The sequence below is a fragment of the Nycticebus coucang genome, chromosome 5, assembly GCF_027406575.1.
Source record: "Nycticebus coucang isolate mNycCou1 chromosome 5, mNycCou1.pri, whole genome shotgun sequence".
Taxonomy (NCBI): Eukaryota; Metazoa; Chordata; class Mammalia; order Primates; family Lorisidae; genus Nycticebus; species Nycticebus coucang.
The window spans coordinates 130103276-130125227 of NC_069784.1; the positions used below are offsets into that span (position 1 = coordinate 130103276).

The following is a 21952-nucleotide window of genomic DNA, read 5'->3' on the forward strand; positions in this document are numbered from 1 at the left end:
CATAGCCCATGGAGTGAAAGTCACGGTGATTTGAGACAAATGGTCCAAAATGATTGCTGGCTGAACCAGGAGACTTCTGTCTTCCGGGATAGCTGTTCAGCGTCATTGCCCTTTGATTCATTCAGTCCTTCACTCAGTGTTGGCCAGTAAGCCCCATGCCCAGAACTTGGATCTTACCAAAGCCCATTCAGACATTGATTTTGCCCTCATGGAGCCTGTAGGCCGATCTTCCCATCCTCTGAGCATGGTGGGCTGTCACAAGGGTACAGAATGGCCCCTCTGACACCTATCCTTGTCTTCCTTCTCTTACAGTTTCTTATCCTTTCTCCCAACTCACTCTCCAAAGTTCAGGGTGTTAGAGGACAGAATTGTCAGGTTATGTGTAGCCAAAAAACAATGGGGTGTGGCTTTCTATGAGCTGTTCACAGAAATTCTTTGTTTTTTGTTTTTTCCTATACCTGGACAAGGGCATGAGCATGACTTTTTTTGAGACACAATCTCACTTTGTTGCCCAGGCTAGAGTGCCATGGTGTCATCATAGCTCACAGCAACCTGAGACTTCTGGGTTCAAGCGATCCTCTCGCTTTCAGACTCCTGAGTAGCTCAGGTTATGGTGCCCACCACAATGCCCAGCTGGCTTTTCTGTTCTTAGGAGAGACTGGGTCTCGCTGTTGCTCAGACTGGTCTTGAACTCCTGAACTCAAGCAGTCCAACTACCTGGGCCTTCCAGAGTGGACTTCTTTTTTTTTTTAAATAAGCGTACTGACTCCTAGTTGCTTGTGGTGACTTTCACATCTTAGCATTAATGGCCCGGAGAGAAAAGGAGAACGCTGGGAGGTAGAGGAGGAAGGAGGAGGCTTGTTTGGTTGTTGGGGCAGGAGGCTGGATGGAGACTGGGAGTGTCCTGACTCTCTGCTGGCCAGGGAGAGGTAGAGTATGGGTTAGTACAGTCACTGAACCTAATCCTTAAGAAGGTCAGGGGGCGGTGGCCTCTCCAATTCACTTTTTTTTTTTTTTTTTTGCAGTTTTTGGCCTGGGCTGGGTTTGAACCCACCACCTCTGCGGCGCCCTACTCCTTTGAGCCACAGGTGCTGCCCAACTCCAGTTCACGTTTTCAGTTAATCAGAGAGGAGCTCACAGTCAAGGGGGAAAGTGAGGATATGAATAGGGCTCTCCCAGAGGCCTGGGCCGAGGGAGACTGGCACCTGGACAGCCTAGCCATTGGGAAGGCCCTGCAGAGGAGGCGGCCATTAAGCAGAGGATTGCAGTGGCTGACCGAGCCCTATCAGGGTTGAGCAGAGAGCATGCAGCTTTCCAGGCAGAGGTAATGGCAAACCTCAGCCTGCTCCTGTAACTCCAGGATCAGTGAGCGTCTCTGCTGCCCCCCTCATCCCCAGGGCTGCCTGAGAACAGGGCTGGTAGAGGCAGAATGGCCTGTCTGTCCTGCCTCCTCTGTGATGGACACTCACACAGCCTCTCCCTTCAGCCCCATGTAGCCTCGGGGTTGGGTGTTAATCTCTAGTTTACAGTCCAGTGAAGTCAGAGTGGCTAAGGAACATCCTAACAGAGAACAAATGGTAAGGTGCAAACCCAGTGCATCTGAGCGCAGCGCCCTGTAACCAGCGTGCCAAGCTGCCCCTCCTCATGTGGCCTTGCTGAAGGGCTTCTGCCAGGCCCCGAGACCCTGCAGCCGGGCCTGTGCCTTCCCCTCACCTGCTCACAACACCCGACTCCAGCGCCTGTGGAAACAGTTCAATCCATCGTGGTCCCAAAGTCCACATTATATTTGGATCGTTCATGCCAGGTGACAAAATTTTTTGGATATAGTATCTGAGATGTTTGAATTAAATGAACAAGGGACGATATAGGACCAAGAATTAGAGCAGCAACTAGATTGTCAATCATTGTGTCCCCAAGCAAGCATGGAAGCGCTGAGCTTCAGTTTTCTGATTTAAAATGAGAAGTTTGTGCCTTACAGTTCCCAAGGCCTCGTTTAGCTGATATGATCCCTCTTTCCATGACAGTGGCCTTAAGTAGCTTCTTTGGAGACTCCCAAGGGTTGTGTGCATGATACACGTGTAGACATGAGCAGGAGCCACAATCTGAATTTAACGGTGGAGCTCTGGGTATACCCCATCATAGCAATCAACTTCCCCGATGGGAAGTGGTTGCCTGTGTTTAATTGTTCTTACACTTGGTACTTGGACTTCATATTGTTCTAATAATTTAATGGGATGTAGCCCCACACATTTTAAGTAGGTTTTTAACTGCAGAACAATAAAACATTTAGCAAATTGTGTTGAAACGTGTCTACACACACTGACACTTTGAACTCTGCGCCAGCCGTCCTGCTCCCATATGGGCTGACCAGGGTGATCAGCTGGGTGAGTCAGATGGGGTTCTGGCATCTGGGAGTAACTGGCATCTTGGCATCTTCCCTTCCACATGGCAGGATGGGCTGGCTGAGGCTTGGAGTGGAAATTGTTTTGGAAAAGCCCTCCTATATGCAGAGTCTCCTTCTCACTCGCCTTCGTAATTAGCCCACTCGTGATTGATCTGATAGCATTAGTGGTGGGACAGATCACCCCCTCCCCCAACCCCATGTAGATTTTCTGTCCTCTGGCTTTTGAATGAGGGAAGAACAGAGGGAGAGCATCGCGATTCCAGTTGTGGGCTGTGCTGATCACTGGCAGCTGGGATAAGAGGTTTACCGGGAGTTAGCGTGGAGATGATCATTTAAAGGGGGTCAGAGCCCTGTGTGGGTTTGGTCTCTGCATGTTGTCCTTCCCAGCTGTAATTCAGAAGGGATTCTAATGCTGTGCTCAGTTTATAGCCTGCTGATACAGGTCCTGGGAAAGTCGATTTGGGAAGAGAAAATGCTGACCTGACCACAGGAGCTTTTAGGGCAAAACTGAAGTCAACTCAACTTCTGTTTCTTCATGCAGTTGGCCTCTGTACTCTGTCCTTTAAAGAGCCATTCTTTGGCCCTTCCTCACTCCCTCTTCTGTGACCTGGAAACCTGCCCACTCTTCCTGCAGACGGGCCCCTGCGAGTAAGAGAGGAAGAGGCTGTTCTGGAAGCACGTGGGGCTTCCTGTCATCCTGGGTGCTGGTGGGCCCCCAAGGTGTGGGGTGGCTGCCCAGACATCTGCTTGTCGGGGTACCTGGGGGGAAGCAGCCTTTGAGAGGAAAGGCCCTTAGCTGGCAATCCAGTCTGCCACATTCTAGGTGTGTCGTCTCAGCCAGCTCCTCCAGTGGAAGCTGGCTCCAGTATCATAGCAACCCGAGCACTCAGGAATGTGAAAAGACTGAAAACTAAAGCACTCTCCGCATAGAAGCTGTTGGGCCCATTATCTCTGTCTTTCATTTATAGTTCTTAGTATTCGCCGTCTCCAGGGACGAATCGTTTCACATGCACTTGTAGCAATGCCAGTGGGCACCTATGATATGTACTATAAATCACTGGGTCATAAAAATACTTGCCAGAATTTCGTAATAAATGCTACATACTGTTTGTTTTTCGATTCATTTGTCCAGACAGAACTATTTATTTCTCTTGGCAACAAAGAAATACACAAACTTAGTCTGTGCTAATGTATGTGCATGTGTTTACAGAGCATTCTTACGGCGCTCGCCCCATAATGCCAGTGAATCTGCGTCTGTTTCTTCTTGCTCCCTGTTGTGGTCTCTGCTTTCCCACACAAATGCTGATTTGCTGCGGACAACAAGCCTATCCTGGCAAATCTTATCCAGGTTTAAGAAAATGGCTCCGTACCTTCAGTATTGTAGCTAGTGAGAGTCAAATGGTTGAATTTTATTTTCATTGTTTTTTTCTTTCTCAAGTAGCTTTTAAGTCAGCTCTTTTGTCAGGTCAACTTTTAAATTTGAAGGATAAACCTGTTAGTGAAACACTTAAGAAAAATGCAAAGTAATAGATGATATTTTGATGCTAGTTCTGTGTGGCTCATTAACGCTTTTCACAAAGTTGTGTCTTCCCCTCTGCCAAAAGCATGAGAGAAAGAAGAAAAATACTATTCAGCCACCTTCCTTGTCACACGTGATAGCCGGGATGCCTTAAAAATATTTAATAAATATAAGGCGGGGCACAGTGCCTCACTTAGTACTCTGGGAAGCCAAGGCAGGTGAATTGCTTACGCTAACGAGTTTGAGATCAGCTTAAGCAAGAGTAAGACCCTGTCTCTACTAGAAATAGAAAAACTAGCTGGGCATCGTGGCGGGCACCTGTAATCTTGGCTACTCAGGAGGCTGAGGCAGGAGGATTGCTTGATCCCAAGATACTGAGATTACTTTGAGCTATGATGTCACGGCACTCTACCCAGGGTGACAGAGTGAAACTCTGTCTCAAAGAAAGAAAAAATAAATATATGTCAAATAATAACCCATACACTATAATGTATGGTATGATATAACAAATAATAAATGGTTGCTTTGCTATTGTCGTTAAGTTTTACTAGCCACAGAGGTGTAAAGAGCAAATCAAAATTGCTGAATACAAAAAAAAAAAAAATTGCTGAATACAGTTTTTCAGTGATTGGAGTTTACCCTTCTGTTACTAATTAGAATCAACTGTCCAAAATTTGCAAATCTTTAACCTAATCCTGGTTGTACCTTTGATAGTTACGAAAAATCACATGACATTTTCCAGCCCCAATTCTTTCTAGAAAGTTTGCTGAGGGAGGTTAGCATTCGGGTTAAAAGCATTATTTGGGGGGGGTCAGACTTCCCATGTTTAGGTCCCAACTCTGCTGTCAGATGTGTGCCAATTTACTGGGCATAGATACTTAGTCCAACTAGTTAAATATAACTGATAGCGTGCTCTTACAGAACACTTCTGTGTTGTTATACTTACTGATGTATTTTTCAGCTTTTATGTGATTATTTCTTAATTTAAGAAAGGCAGCAGGGAGCAGCACCTGTGGCTCAAAGGAGTAGGGCCCCATATGCCGGAGATGGCAGGTTCAAACCCAGCCCAGGACAAAAACTGCAAAAAAAAAAAGACAGCAGGGACAAAAAGTGACACTGCTCAGCCCTCAAGACGGCAAAAGGTGTGAAAACATGGAAATGTGTCGTATCAGAATTTTACACCCATCCAGCTTAATCACAACTGTCATTTAAGAAGATTGTAATGGACTTCAGATGCTAATAGATGTTTTGAGATTTCAGTTTAGAGCTGGTTCTCAGCCCCTAACTGAACTAGGAGCATAGTAGGTACCCAGGTGTAGGTATTTGCAAGGCACAGACTGAATGGCTGTGCTGTACCTGGTTGCGCTCTATAAGGAGGTAAGGCGCAGGACCACGTAAACCTATTAGAAGTTAGTGCTGGATGGCCGCTTCTTTAGACATCATCTGTTGAAGTCCTTTCAGTCTATATGTGAGGGAACCAAGGCCCCACACGGTTAAGTGACTAGGTTAGTCATTGGCACAACGCCTTCTGGAGCCTGGGTCTGCTGAACCGTCCCAGCATTAGGAGAGAAATGAACCCTGCATAACCCCCTTCTTCCTGCTCTATGGGAAGAAGACGTGGCATTTTGAGCAGAAAATTCATCAGACATTGAAACATTTGCTGTTGTATTGACACCAGCTCGTCTTTAGGTATTATCTTGGAAAAAACTAGGAAAAGTTGTTCCATTGACCAGTGATGACCAGTTATTGTTCCTTTTGTCAACAGGCAAGATGATGATGAATGAAGTCCTGGCAGCTTCCTGTATCCCAGGCCTTGTAGAAATAAATGAGACAGACGTGCTCCAAAGTTCTAATGTGCATCACATCGGATCTTGTTTAAGGAAGCGTTAAAAGGAACCCGCCGTTACCTATTGAGAAGGCTCTGTGCTCTCAGGCATTGTTTCTGATTGAATCCAGAGGTTGCAAGCATGCCTCCCTGTATTACCTGTTGGAGCAGGTTTAATTTTATAAATTTTAAACACAAACTCTATGAGTTTCTAGTTCATAATTGTTCTTTTTGAGGATCTGCTGAGATGAACAGTATGGCATCTATAACAGATACACACTTCCACAGGACTGGAATTGATTGGAATATCAGTGGCAACAAAACTCCACCCGTAGCGTCATCCAGCACCAGTGATGGAAAGGACAGATTGCAAGGAAGCCCTTCCAGGTGAAGAAGTCAGGTTGTGTTGGACCTACAGATTACTAGAACCGTAGCAGCTTTTTTTCATCAACACAATGTGTAGAACTTGGCTGGTGGCTTTAATCCATTATTATTTGGTATGTCTTTGGACATTCTCAAACACTGAAAATCTTAAGCTTTCATTAAAAAAACAAACAAAAAAAAAACCTTAAATACAGCTTTGAGAAAGTCCAGGGTTCAAGATAGTCTTCCGAGGATGTCACTACAGCCTTCCCGTCATCCCCTCCTTACAACAGCAGTTACTTAGGAGGTAGGCCCAAAGCCTCGTGGGAGAATAAGGAAATGAAAATGAACAGGCATTATTACACTGCATTGTAAACATACTTTATAAGTACATTTCTTAATAGCTTCGTATTCAGGCAGAGATTATAAAAGTTCACTGCAAGTTTCCAGACCAGGATTTGTGTTGTGGAAATTATCAGTGTTCACAAAACCTGCAGGGAAAGAAATACAAAAAAATTGAAACATGGGCAGTCTTTGCACCCCAAAGAATATTTTTATCATCTTTTATTTGTTTTAGCTCTGTCAAAAATTAAAGTGCTTGGAATGCTGTAGTCTGTGGTCTCTTGGAATTTGATCAGTGAGAACCTAACACTTCCACAGTATGCTGTCACTCTGGACATTCATAATAAAAACGGAAACCGATTTTGGTTGTTAGTCATTTATTTTGCTCTGTAGCCCAGTTCATCTTTTGTGGTTCGTCTTTGTCTAGCAACCGAGCACCTTCATTGCCAGATGTACAGAGAAGCAGACATATGCCCTTCGCTGCCTCTTGCATTGAATCATTGTTTTCTATATTTGAACAACCGCTCTTTATAGTTCTTGAAATCCAAAATATTTTTGAACGTCAAGGTCTTTTTGAATATGCATTCTACAACATGGATTAAAGATAATTCCTGAGGATTAAGCCTAAACTTTTGAATTTCTGATTACTTTATATTTTCTATTAAATTGATTATAATAATTTTTTTTTTTTTTTTTTTTTGAGACAGAGTCTCACTCTGTTGCCCTGGGTAGAATGCTGTGGTGTCACAGCTCACAGCAACCTCTGACTCCTGAGTTCAAGCGTTCCTCTTGTTTCACCCTCCCAAGTAGCTGGGACTACAGGCACCTGCCATGATGCCCAGCTAGTTTTTCTATTTTTAGTAGAGATGGGGTCTCACTCTTGTTCAGGCTGGTCTTGCACTCCTGAGCTCAGGCAATCCACCTGCCTAGGCCTCCTGGAGTGCTAGAATTACAGGCAAGAGCCACCATGCCTGGATGCTATAATTATATTTTTTATTAAAAAGTAGAAAACTGGAGAAGGCTGTGTGTAAATATAGTGGTAACTACAGGCTTTTCAAAAGCATCTTTTTGTTTGACTGTCTGCCCAGGGTTGGAGTACTGTTTAATGTATTCCAGCTCCAAAGAAATCCAAACATATGAGCCAGTGTAGAAAACTTAGATCTTACTGGGCTCCTTTACTAAATTTGATAATGGCGATAAGTAAAGATCCCTTTCCTTCTATTTTTTTGTAACTAAACCTGCAATTGGCAACCACCCATCTAGCTCCCACCTTCCACCCCCTCAGCACCCCTCTCCACAAAATAGGAACAACTTAGATCTGGGATTAACCTGGACATTCTAGTGCACATATGAGCAAATGATTCGAAAATTCCTAAATTGGGAAAAACAAAATATTAGAAGGTCTGAGGTTGTTTGCAGTGGATGGGTGGGAGGAGAAAATAGAATAGCAACCAAATCTAAAAATAGGACCATACCTTCCAAACTGGTGTCTGTGCAGTGATCGCCTGGCCGGAGGTGCTTTGACCGTGATCAGGTGCACGCCGAGAGCCTGTCTCTTAGAGGAGTCATATTTTTAAAATCCCAGGGCACCGTAAGAAGGGCAGAGGTTGGTGCTTTTGTTTCCTGGATGAATTCCCTTTTCAGAAGCCCCTTCTCTCCTTCCCTGAGCATCTGGACAGGCTTTCTTTGTGAGTCGGCATGAATATTTAACAGCCTTCAGTCAGTAGCAAAGGAAAGCTTTGGAAAGTCACTGCCCTCTAGGGACTTTCTACATTCTGAGTTGGTTTTTAAAACGGTTATCAGGTGACTTTCACAAACTGGAGCTATTTGGTATTTACACAATTAGCAAGAATCCTCAACGTGGGTTGTTTGGTTTTCTAATTAAATGCTGGCCTCTCACTTGAATTCCAGCATAGAGATCTCATTCAGTTGTGATGGGTAGTCTTAAGAAATTTCTTTATGGATTATAAATGTTTCATAGAGGGGAAAAATCTGTTTTTAGAATGGCCTCCACAAAGGAATGGCCACATAGATGGTTACTTTTATCCAAAGTAATTTGTGTTTTAAAAGAATATAAGTTAACTTTAGAGGAAAGCTGTTCCCATTCATTATTAGTGATTTCCCCATATCCACTCTTTCTGAATCTGTTTACCAAAATTGAGGAACATTCTACACTATGGTGATGGATGGAATCTAATCCAATCATTTTTATAGCTGAGTTTTCTCTTGAAGGACTGCTTAAAGATTACAAACAGAGGCTGCCTGGCAGTGTTTAGATTGGCTCATAGTTATTGTTTTGTAGGTAACAGGTGCACCTTTTAATAGCATATAATTTCTTCTGAGGCATACATCTCTTTCAAAACATTTTTTAAAATAACATAGAGATTCTACCTATGAGATGTAAGGAAATAAAGCCCACTTTCATACATTCTTATGACACTTTGAAAATAACATTTTTTTCAATCAATAAGATACAGATCAAATACCTATTATTATGGACCATACAGCAAAGAAGATTATGAACTAGAAAAAAATACATATACATTTTTATTACCTAAACTTTTAAAAATACAAGTTCAAGTACTGTACTCAATGTATTTTCTAAAAAGGTATCATTCATACATTTAATACAAATTTTAAAATGCACTGAAGGGTCCATAGTCCTAGAAAAGACCTGGCTTTCGGGGGCCTGAGACGATCAGCTTTCACAGTTGGGAAAGACTGAATACGCCTTTTATAATTTTTCCTAGGTGACTCTGGGTGAGGAGAATGTTATGGAGATATTATGGAATGTAAGCAATGGCTATTCAAAAGATTTTTTGAAAACCTTTTTGAAGATGAAGCCAAAATTTATTTTATATCTTCTTAAAGGACCCTTCTTGGAGAGTTGCACTGGTATTTAAAAGTTCCCACAAACGATATCAAAGTGGCAAAAGAAAGAGCCAGCGAGGGGCCCCACTCCACTCCCCAGCTTCTCAGTGCATCATTCCCATCTTTTCATTACTGATAGGAAAAAAAAGGTCAATAAAGAAAAGGAAGTCGGGCAGCGCCTGTGGCTCAAAGGAGTAGAGTGCCGGCCCCATATACTGGAGGTGGCGGGTTCAAACCCAGCCCCGGCCAAATAAAACTGCAAAAAAAAAAAAATAATAAGGAAGTCACTTTTGCCAGAAATGTCCTCATTATCCAGGTTTTTACTTTGCCAGTGTAGACTAGACATAAGTACAGCACACACATCATGGGACTGGAGACCAGAATCTTCATAGGTCACCAAGAAGCAAAATTTCCAAAGATGAGGCCTGGCCTCGCAGAAGACCTCAGGCTGAGAGGCCAGGTCTGGGTTCTGCAACAAGAGCTTTGCCACCCAGAAAGTGAGACCCCCAGGGTGTTGCACCATGTGCAGCAGGCCTGGCCACAGCCAAAGCCTCGGCTGCTTCACACTAACTCCAGCACCCATCTTGGCTTTGTAAAATTACAATGTTTAAATTTGTTTCTAAATGCCAATAGTCCTTCTTCCTTCATGTGTTTATTTAGTGCTTACTAAATGCCTGGCAACTGTGCTGAGATGAGAGATAGAGCTAGGAATTAGCACCACGCCTGAGCACATGGCCAGGATCAGCATATGAAAAAGGGGTGCAGCTGTGTGCTGCATCCTGAATGCAACGTGAGCGTGAGCGCAAACGAGGCTCACAGAGGCAGATGCGAACCGGCCGTTTCTGTGAAAACGACGCCTTTTCTATGAGTTCAACTTTCCTCTATCAAAAAATGTTCTTAGAGTGTTAGCCTTTTGCGATTTCCTAGCCAGTAACAAGTTAATTGTTCTATTTGGATTTGAGAATCTTGGAATTGTGCTGTGAACCATTCTTATTCTGAAGAGCAAGATTTCCAAAGAATTTGCATCCAATTTCAGTCACCTAGCAGCAAAGATCCTTAAAGCCGGTTCCACAAATACACTCTCCACAACAGGGTCCAAATAGGACCTCTCTTTTCTGAGCCCTTAAACTTCAGCATACAAGTCCCACCATCCTTGAATGCTGCCATTGAATTCAACATGACAAGTGACAAGTTTCGTTGTAAATGGATAGAACAAAAAAACTCATAATACTCTCAAGCACGATGACTTTGGCTTTACAACACTTGGAAAATTACAAATAGAACACAAGAAGCTATTTCCACTATGAAACCACAAGAATTCAAGGTTTCTGTACACATCTCTGTTATTAAAAAAACAAATGGAACTAGGATAGACTACAGCAAGATGGGTGGAATGCACAGAAAGTTATTCTTAGCCCACATTTTTTTCTGAAGTGAGTTTAATTTTCCTGGGGCCATCTTAAGAAGTACACAGTAACAAGGTTGGTTTTCCCAGACCCCCATCACAACTCATAGTTGTAGAGAAATAGTCGACTGAATGTTTTCAGTCTAGTTGTATCTGACTTAGATGGTACTATTAGATATAAAAAAGGAAAATAAAGCCAATAGATAATCAGTGAATTACGGATTTAATTCACCATTAGCTGTATTTTTCTGAGGCAGAAGGGACATATCAGCTCTAAGTACAGGAATTTAACTAAATAGAATATAACTTGGATGTGTAAGTTTGCTTTGGAAATCCAAGCACTTCTGTCCAGTGATGAACTATAGACAATACATGTCACTTAAAATAAAAATCATTAACTCGAATAAAAATAAGCAAGACCACCACCAAATCATGTGCTAATTACTCTTTCTTGGACTTCAGCCAAGACATAAGCAATAATGTTCCAATGAAAACCCTACTAACATTCCAACTAAAAGTAGGAATTCACTGGTATGCTTAACTGTTCATTAAAATCTCCAAACTGAGGGTCCCCAAGGTAATGTCACAATAAACCATTTTCTAGCTTCGTAGGCAACTAGAATTTTTCCAATGGATCTCCAGGTTTTAGGGAATTTGAACATACTTTTTAATGGACTAACATAAATGTTCTACTGATGCCAGGCTTTGCTGCTTGCAAAGGCCATCGGGACCCTGAGGTGCCCCGAGTCTGGGTCAGCACCCATAGGGCTCAGCCCATAGTGCTGGGCTGGGGCAGAAGTGGTACCAGGTGTAAACCAGCATCTCACATGAATAGGCTTTTTCTAAAGTCACTCTCTCAAGGGCAGAGCAAAAAGGAACCCCATTGAGTAGAAGAGATGTGCTAAGTATATTTTAGTTCATCCCTTGAACACTGACTCACTAAAAACTAGCATCCTATTTGTGTGGCGTATGACTGATCAAGGAAGTTTCTACCAAACAAGTCCCCTCACTCTGTACCAAACAAGTCCCCTCACCTTGGTGTGGCTCTTCTGTCCCTCTTAGTTGAGGCTTAGTTTGCTTTCTTTTTTACTCCTTGGTCTAAATGCTTGCAGCTGACGATGCTTGCAAGCGCTTCCGCCATGATTCCCCAGCTTGTCTGCACATCAGAATCCCTGTGAAGCTACAAAAAATACTGTTTCCTTCTGTGTCCCTTCCCCACCTGAAGGTTGTGATTTCAAAAGTGTTGGGAGTTTTAAGGATCTCCCGGTGGATTCTAATATGCAGACAAGTTTGGGACCCCTTGGGCTAGAGGTGAGAAAGGACAGGTTTGGCAGGCCTGGGCCTGGATCCGCCCTCTGCCTCCTGTGAGTTGTGTCATTTAACCTCCGGGAGCTTGGTCTTTGCATCTGTCTAATGGAGGTGATGGTGCCAGCAGCTTTCTCATCTGTATAATGAAAATAATATTTACATTATGTGATTAGCAGTAGAAATGGGTTTGGCACAGGGTGGGCACTCAGGAAATGATAGCTGTTAATTGTCCCTAAGTTAAATGAAGGCAAGGAAGCGCTGCTGAGGATTAAGTGATGTCAGTTTGATGAAAGCAAAAACAAGAAGGGGACAACCAGGCTCACCGTCCCCTGGGATGCTTCCTGCCCACTCCCTGCACCCCCGGCAATTGAGTTAATTGTTCATCTCCCGCCAGCTCGCTGGAAAGAATGATACAACCTTAGACCCGGAGATAAGGCTATTGTGTTCGTCTGTTTTCCCAGGGTGGGGTGCGTCTGCCTGGCAGGTACACCCTAGGAGAACAGGGACGTGGACCCTTTGACAAGGCCTGCTTGAATCTGTGCGTTTGGGGGCACATTGCTGATCACGCTTCACTGGCGTGAGCGTGACTTCCATGAGTGGACTTGAGGAGACAGACAGAAAGTCTCCCTCATTTGCCCGTGGCGAGTGGTCTTCCGTGGTGTGGGGAGGAGGCAAGGTGAGTGGTGTGCTTTTCACCATAACAATCAGAGAGAGACTGAAAGGAGCCCACAAAGTCACCTGAGCCCCTGAGAGGCGGGACGAAGCATCTCGGGCATCTTAAAAGTTTTCTTTGATGAAGGCTGTGAATTTTCACCCAGCTCTCCAAGAGCTTGGTAACCGTTCCAATACTACATAATCAATTTTGTAAATTGATTGAGGAAACAGACTCAAAGGAAACTGTTCAAAGCCACGTGGACAGTTAGAAGCAAAATGGGATTAGAACTCAGGTGGCCACACTTTCCCAACCCCCACTCCTGGTTTCAATAGCAAGTACCAACCATGAGGAGTGGGGAGGGACCCTCCTACTAGCCCTAGTGGAATATGAACTATTCTAGAATAGTGCTTAACAGCTAGGACACTGTTCACACTGGGATGGAATTCCCCGGAAGGGCCTAGCTCAGCACCCAAGGACTTGACTTATGAAAGCAAAAGATCCTTCAGTCTGTCTTTTTCTCCCTGCCTTGGACGAGTTTCCTCATCCCAACTTGGTCACATCTGACCTGAACGATCACAGGCTGCCCACCTTCTTGCTCCTGCCGTCTCTCCACACCATGGCCCACAGGCCACACACACCTGTTCCCCTCTTTCTTAAGAATAAAGCCCAAACTCTAACATGTCCTGCACAGGCCTGGTATGACCTGGCCCTGCCAAAGGGCAGGCTCACCTTCCCCGCACTCCCTGGATGTCACAATTCCAGCACACTGGTGGTTTCTTGGGCTCTAAATGCCCTTCCCCGAGGTCTATTTCAAGTCCTTTGGAGCCCATGGTATTTTAATTTTGAAGGCTTTCAGCTCATATTATTTCAAACAGGTTATTAGTAAGATGCACCCACCTGCAACATTATTTTTTAGTGCAAAAAATAATCTAGAGGTTTTTTTATTTCAGCTTTTGGAATCATTTGACTGTGAGCCAATCCAGGACTCTGAGAGAGAGAGAGAGAGATAATGTGTGTGTGTGTGTGTGTGTGTGACCTTCCATACACTGGAGGAGTTTTAGGAATCTGCAGCCTGCTCCTGCACGTTCTTTTCAGATGCAGGGAGGTATTTATGCCTCCTAAATCCTTGATGGGTTTAGTTTTCATTGTATTTTATCACACAGTTATTCTTTTCAACTTTACAGTTTTCCTTTCATATTTTGGAGACTTTTATTTTTTCCACGTCTCATACCTTTCTCTGGTCTCGCCAGTCTCTCCCTGGCCTTCCCCTTTCGTGGTCCCCTCCTCCTAGGTCAGCTTCTGCTGTCCTCATCCTGGAGCACTGAGCCGCTTTCCTGCAAAGCACACAGCTTAGAGCACCATTGCAGAGTATCTGTGTGTGTCGTGGGTCAGAGGACACAGCCAGTAGGTTCCCCAAAGTACTTCACCCAGCACCAAATGGTAGCAACTCAAAAGTTGTTAGTATTGGGAGGCGCCTGTGGCTCAGAGGGGTAGGGTTCTGGCCCCATATGCTGGAAGTGGCGGGTTCAAACCCAGCCGCGGCCTAAAACTGCAAAAAAAAAAAAAAAAGTTGTTAGTATTATGATCCTTTCCACGTGCTTAACCTTGGTGACCAGAACTTGAGAAGCTCTTTTGCCCCATGTACCTTTCCTTGTATTGAAATCAAATCCACCATTAGTCATTTTTGTCCACAGTGATTTAAAATAACCCTAACAGCACACCATTTAAGAGTCCAAGGCAGGGGAAGGTGTGACCTAGGTTGATTCAGGCTCGCTTTCTCAGTGAAGAGCGCGTGTCCCTGGTATAGGAAATTCCTCTGTCCTCCCCCACCTCACTGAGCTGTCTGAATTCCATACTAGAGGTTCCGTTTGCCACTTGGAGTAATCCTGGGAGGCAGTTAGATGATGACGGTGGGAATAAACACGTTTCTGGGGGAGGCACCAGAGATGGTTGTGAAGCATGCGGTCCCCGCCCAGAGTGGTGAGCAGTCGACTGCTGCTGTTGAGTGGTCAGGAGAAAGATGGTGGGCTACCGTTTAGTCATCAGGTGTCTGACACTCATGCAGATGCACCCCAGGGTCTGTGCAGCGCAGATCAACACTGGACACCTCTCAGTGCCCGTTCAGCTTTTGGTTTGTGACGTGGACTCTTCCATAAAAACACTTCCCAACAAGAGACCAAGTTGACTTACCTTTTGGACTGTGTCCAGAAGAAAGACAAGATTTAAAGGCAATTTGGTGAAGTAACCATTTCATGGACTCCGTCAGTTCCCTGCTGTGGCTCCCAGCTTGGCTCACTGATCCCCCACCCTGGGAAGCTGGCACCACCCTCTCTGTCACGCATCCATTCTGTTCCGTACCTACCAGGCAAAGGGAATGATAAAGTGATCAAGGCACAGGAGCTTGTGTTGGAGGTTGTCGGGAAGCTAACAAATTTCTACAAGGCAAAGTGAAATCAGTGATTTAATAGAGGAGGAGCAAGAAAGTGTGGAGGGAAGAGTCGTTCTTTTGAAGGCAGAGGAGAGGTCTGGCTGAACTCACGGAAGGGCTGGCACTCAAGCTGCACCTTGGCTGTGGATGGGGTTGAGTGGGACTCCAAGGCCCAGGAACCCCAGGGCACAGGCAGGGCAGTGGACAAATGCAGAGCAGGGACAGCATGGCACTCGTGGTGAGAGGGCAGAGCCCACGTGGGAGGGATGTGACAGGAGCCGATGGTCCAACTGTGAAGGGACAGGAGCGCCATGGCAATGAACTTGGTACTACTACACATCTACTGTCCTCCGAGCCTGCACACAGCATTTTGCCCATCTTAAGGTTTTGATGGATGTATCCTTTCATTTCATAGACCACATCTACTGTGGACCAGGCACCGTCTAGTACCAGAAATACAACCCTATACGGAGCAAAGCAAGTGCTTTCCCAGGGCTTTCATCTAGTGGGAGGAGAAGGACCAGGGCACCAATAAGATGTCTTGGCTGGGCGTGATTGTTGGCAAGAAGGAGGAAGGGCCGGGCATGGTGGCTTATGCGTGTAATCCTTGCACTCTGGGAGGCTGAGGTGGGAGGATCGCTTGAGCTCAGGAGTTGGAGACACCAGTCTCAGCAAGAATGAGACCCTGTCTCTACTAAAAATAGAAGAATTAGCTGGTCCTTGTAGCAGAAACCTATAGTCCTAGCTACTTGGGAGGCTGAGGCAGAAGGATTTTTGAGCCCAGGAGTTTGAGGTTGCTGCGAGCTATGCTAGGGCACTCTAGCCTTGCTGGCAGAATGAGACTGTAAATGTAGAAAAAAGGGCGGCACCTGTGGCTTCAAACCTGGCCCCGGCCAAACTGCAATAAAAATAGAAAAAAAAGAAAGAGGGGCAGGGTGAGAATGGAAAGGGGTGGGCAGCCCACTGGTGAGATTTTTATATCTAGTGGTCAGGGAAGACAGGCATTTGTTTGAGTAGAGATCAGAAGGGGCTGGGAAGTAAGCCGTGGTTGATTAATTGAAAACATTAAAGAGGAACTGAGTTAAATTGGCTGTTTGGCACAGGTGGGTCAGTCTCAGTGGTTTGTGGTATGCTAGTGTCACTGGCTTTTTCCCCACTGCCCCGAGAACATTTGAAATCCAGAGCTTGGAGTTCAGCTTTGCAAGGAGGCTGTGCTGAGTTGGTGGGAGCTGCTCAGTCAAGAGTTACGTGCATTTCTGGGGAGGCTCGTGCTATTCGAGCATTTGTAAGACAAGTGGGGAAGAGCCTGGCTTCGGTGTCATCAGATGTGGGTCCCCAGTCCGTCTCTCCCACCTACCAGCTCTGTGGCCATGGCATAGTATTGAAACTTCTTAAGCCGATTTCACATCTCTGAAGTGGGGAGAATGATCATGCCTCCCTCACGGGATTGTTGGGAGAACTAAATCAGATGACTGTGTGTCACTTGGTCAGCTCATTGCCTGTGACAGAAGGGGTTTTGGTAAATGCCATTATTTGTAGCAGCAGCTGTAACAGTGCAGCTAGGGTGTTGCTCAGGGGATGGGTCATCCTTTCGGGTCTCTGTTCAGAATTATTTCCCTGCAGTGCTTTTGTGGCCTCTTACCTTGACCGTCACAGGGACGAAACATGGGTTTGATTTTTGCGTCCCATTCAGTGCTCTTCACACATGGGGAGGGCTAAAGAAGTATTTGATGGAGAAGGGAATTACTGACTAAAATTCAACTGGGAAAGGGCCAGAGTGGAGAAAGTTTTCCAGTAAAGGAAAATGTCTCATCAAAATCTCAGGAAATGGGGTGGCGCCTGTGGCTCAAAGGAGTAGGGCACCAGCCCCATATACCAGAGGTGGCAGGTTCATACCCAGCCCTGGTTAAAAAAAAAAAAAAAAAATCTCAGGAAATGAATTGCTTTTTATTTCATCTGTTTCCCTAAATTATCATTATTTTCAAATTCCATTTGTATAGTAATTAGAGATCCATTAAAAAAAGAGATAGGTATCAGGGATAATCAAGTTTTTATCAGAGTAGCTTTGGATTTCAGAGGTCAACTGTGGTCCCTGATGTATTTAACCAAAATACAACTTGGGGCAGAATCCAGAGACAAATGGCAGCAAGGTGGATGACTCAACAGGGCGCGCTCCTGCCACTGGGCTGGTGGTGAATCTTCCTTTTGGGAGCTTTAATAATTTTCTCTTACGTACAAGGAACTTTGAGATGCGGAGTTGAAAGGGGGCATGAGAGCTCAAAGTACCTTAGTCTTAATACTTTAAAAGTCCCCAGGGGTCTTGGTCTTCAGGGACCAGATGCTGCCTAGTTGCCAGGACCCCCGACTTGAACCAGGATGTGGAGGGGACCCTGCCGGCCCAGACGAGAGGCTCAGTGTGCCTCTTGAGACAGCCATGAGGGAGCCAGAGTGACTGTTTCAAGCCATTGCCTGGATGTCTTAGGGTCACGGCAGCCCAGCTGCCCCTGGTCTTTCCAGTCCAGCCACGTGTTACCAAGGCCGTGACAAGACAAGAGGCAAATGATGTCACTGCAGGCTCAGCTGCTGGAATGTTCCCAGAGAACGTTGGGCGAAGGCCTGCTCTTTGTTTTCTTGCCCTTTCTGCCCTGGGCCTGCTTCACTCAGCAGAGCTGTCAGGAAGCAAACGTGCGTCTCACACGCCGGGCAGCGCTTCTTACCAGGAGGAGCCGCCGTCTTCCCTCTCCTTCCACTGAGCAGTGCCCGCTCCTGTGTTAGGGACTGAATGAACACGGGTATTTCTAATCCTTAGAGGACGTTGAAAAGCTTGCTCTCGGTCAAGATAAAAATGTTGGAATGTGATTTACATTTCGCGTTTTCCTCTCATATTCCTCATCCCAGTGTGTAGAGAAATGTTTGGCAAGAGGGACGTGGGATGAGATGGGGGACAAGTGGCTCGTGGCCTGGGAGTGCTCAGAGTCAGATGGGTCAGCAGCCCAGAGTCTTCCTCGCACAAGCTAGTGGCCGTTCTCTTGCCAGCTGATGAGGTCCCACCATCTTCAGAGAAGCTACATGCTTGTGTGGGAGGGCAGAGGCAGTTTGTAATATCAGACCTGAGTAAAGGTGCCTGCTAATTTAATGTCAGCACTTTCCTGGGAGCCGAGGCTCACGAGGTCACCAACCAAAGCCTGGGCCCCGGGTCCACCAGTGGTCTGGGTGCAGCAATTGAGGCTGCTCATCAAGTTCAGAGGGACCCTGGCACAGTGAGCTGGCTGATCCTCCAGAAGACCTTCATAAAAATCCATATGGCCTTGACTAGTTTAAAAAGTGTGTCCACAAAAGCAGAATGAAGTTCCTTGGGTTGAATGCCAGCTGGTTGGTTCCCTATCCCGTGTCCCCTGGAGAGTAGCCAGCTGGTGGGGAGGGGGTTGTGGGGCCACTTAGGGAAACTGGCCCTGACAGAGATCAGCCTCGTGGAGAAGTAGGCTCGGGGCACCAGGATTTTTCCTATCAAGGGAGGCGCTTCATCCCTTCCCCCCTCACCTGTGCCTAGTGACGCACACACAGAAGGAATCTGACGCAGTTTCTTACTTACGACACATCTGTGAAGTATTCTCTCTCATCTGCGGGTGGAATTCAGAAAGGGGGAGGGTCAGCTGCCCAAAGTCATGGCTGATTGAAGTGCTGGGGCTGTAGCTAAGCCCATCTGTGTACCTGCCCCCCCCCACCTGTCTGCCTACCTGCCCGCCCAGGATCACCCAGGCAGACCCCGGGGAAGGACAGGAACACAGGTGGAGGGGTGTGCTCCCCTGGCTTGGAGCCAGCCAGGCCAGGCGCTGGAGGGCGGTCCCAACCACGACTATCCGCCTCCTCTTTGAGATCCATGGCACCTGGGCAGTCTAAGAAAGAAAATGATGAATGAGTTGTTGACACAAAATGGCCAAGCCCAAGGGCTCAGGGATGCCCTTTGTCACCCTTGAGCTTCCCACCTGGGGACTGCTGGTAACTTAGCTGAAGCTGCTTGGCTGGGCAGACGTGTGGCCAGGAATCCCACCTTGGGCTCTGGACGCTGCAGTTCCTGAGAGAGGTGCCAGGGAGTCGGGAGCTGGGAGCCAAAGGTACCCCGTAGGACAGCTCCCTCCTCCTCTGGAAGGAGGGCTTCAGGTGGGAGAGTTTCCACTACAAGCAAGAGAGTTGAAAAGTCGAGAGTTAAAAGAGGCCTGTGGAGTGGCAGGAGGGGCCAGGACAACATGCCAGTACCGTGTGGGTCATTTCTTCAGCCTTCAGCAAAACTCCGCTGAGGACCTGGGGTATAGTCATGAACAGAAAAGCGCAGACCCTTCCTGGGACCTACATTCTGATGCACGAGCAACATGCGTATTTTGTATGTCCTGATACAGCAAGTGGTAAAGAAACGGATGATTTCAGGTTATAGTAAGTGCAATGATGCAAACGTGGAAGAGGCTGAGGGCAGAATATTGCAGGGGTGCGTGAGGGGGAATAAGCGGTGTGCCAAGAAAAAGTGTCTCTGGTGAGGTGCCTCTTTGCCTGGGACCGGAAGTCTGGGCTCATCTGTGGGTGGGATGGGCAGCCCCGTGGGATTTTAACGAGAGAACATTCTTGTTCTGATCCCGTCACTTATGCTGCTGCAGGAAAAAGATGGAAGGGAGCAGGCTCTCCCTGTCAGCCCAGGAGCTGCGCCAGGAGGAAGAGGCAGAGGGAGAAATGGGAGAAGAGGGTGGGTGTTTTTGGAGAGAGCCTCAGGAGAACTTGCTGAGGGCTGGGCACGGCAGAGTCAAAGGTGACCCATGGATTTCCCACTGGGTGGGCAGGGCACCATTTTCTGAGACAGAGGAAGCAGTCATCAAGGCCAGGGGAGCCCTGCAGGGGTTGTCTGGGTGATAAAGCAGGGTGCCCCATGGGTGCCCCGGTCAGGGGTGGCAAAGGGGAAAAGCAGGGAAGTTCCTGAGGGGTTAGTCTAATGGGGTGCTAGGGCCGTGGGGATGGCTCAGTAAATGGAAGCTGTTCGATTAGGAACTGGCTAGACCTCTTGTACCTCTCTGCCTGGGCAGCCCTGGTGATCTCCAGGTTCAAGGTGTGGGCTGAAAGCTTCTAGATCTCTGACTGCTGACTGCAGCTGCTCCAGCAGGTGATTATAGTACCCTGAGGGCCGCGTTCTCACGCCCTTGTCATCAGCCAGCCAGTTCCCCTGCACTGTGCTGACTCTCCCTCCTCCTGCAGGTGAGGAGCCACGGTGCCTTCTGCGACTTCCCTCCCGCCCGCCCCCAGTCTTCCCTGCTGCCCAGCTCAGCCCCCTTGGCATTGCAGCCTGGGGAGACCGACTGTTCTTCTGTGATCATGATTATTTCTGTACCAGACTATACCCCCAATTTTTACAACAGTTGTTTTCTAAAACTTGTAAGTTGAAAGAGGCCCTCAGTCTGAAATCTTTGCTCTCAAAAGAGATTTCCACTTACTTCAAAAGGAGTCTAACCCAAAAGGAAGCGCTCTGATCTTAGTAATCTACAGAGCCTGTTTCCTCTTCAGAAAATGGGAATAAAGATATTTACCTATTTCCTAGAGTGTGAGCTGTGATTATTGAAAGTTAACTTAGAAAAATAAAACTTAACGTTTCCCTGCTGGTGCTTCTGAATTACAGACTGTTGTCCCTTTTAACCTGCACAAAATCCTCTCTTCTCCTCAGGGGACCGCAGACAGCATTGCCACAGGATGCACAGGACACATTGCCATAGCAATGCTGATGGGAACACAGTGGTGTCCACCAACATGAAGGCCAGAGGAGGGAGGAGCTAGCGGAGTAGGGCTTCCTGGCTGGAAAAGCTCCCTGCTCATCACATCCCCTTCTAAGTTTTATGTCCAGGGCATATCAAGATTTGAAAAGCCTTTGTGGTGAGGCCATTGGGAACTGTGAAGTGTGGCTTCTCTTTTCACCTTTGGGACTTTCCCAGGCCCTCCTGAGTCCCTAGAGGAAGGTGGGAAATGCACATTGTGGCCTCCTATAGTTCATCCTTAGCAGGGGCCAGAAGGCCAGCCTGTACCTGGGCATGGCGCTTCACCCCACCTGTCAGCCTTCTCACCTTTAAAGCTGGGTGAGCCACCCTTGGCAGAAGGCCCAGTGGCCTGCCCTGTAGTGAGGACATGAGGGGCATTGAGCTTCCCAGTTGGAGCAACATCTGGTGCCCCCTGGAAGCTTCTGCTTATCCCCCCCTCATACCCCGACCTGCTCCCAGGTGAAGACTCTTCCATCAAGGCACTTTTTGTTTGTTTGTTTGTTTCTGGGGTTTTTTGAGACAGACTATCACTATATTGCCCAGGCTAGAGTGCTATGGCCTCAGCCTAGTTCACAGTGACCTCAGACTCCTGGGCTCCAGCAATCCTCCTGCCCCAGCCTTCCAAGTAGCTGGGACTACAGGCACCTGCCACAACGCCAACCTAATTTCTCTATTTTTAGTAGGGATGGAGGTCTCACTCTTGCTCAGGCTGGTCTTGAACTCATGAGCTCAAGTGATTTCTCCTGCCGTGGCCTCCCAGAATGCTGGGATTACAGCTGTGAGCCACCGTGCCTGGCCTCAGAAGCACTTTGAAAGGTCAGTGGGTGAGCCTGAAAGAGATTTCACAGAGCCACATCCCTGGGACAGGAGGTTTCTTCCGATGTTTTAGAGCGTTGTTTCTCACTTTCTCCCTACCCAGGCACTCCTAATGGCAAAGAAGAAAAAATAATTCCCCTGCCCCCTGGTGCAAGGGCACAGCAGGTGCTTGTGTCAAGCCTGGGGTATCTTACTTTATCACAGAAACCTCATGTTATCTTAGAACC

General features: G+C 46.7%; 1 protein-coding gene across 2 annotated transcripts in view; it reads left to right on the forward strand.

Moving 5' to 3' along the window:
- Positions 1-21952, forward strand: part of SCAF8 (SR-related CTD associated factor 8) — a 213820-nt gene that overhangs the window by 141906 nt on the left and 49962 nt on the right. Inside the window, exon 22 of one of the 2 annotated variants that reach the window (XM_053592946.1) lies at positions 5689-5823. The exons of the other annotated variant lie outside the window; for it this stretch is intronic. The gene's annotated coding sequence lies outside the window, so the exon portion shown is untranslated. Of the gene's footprint in view, positions 1-5688; positions 5824-21952 lie in introns of those variants that run through there. 2 annotated transcript variants of the gene reach the window in all.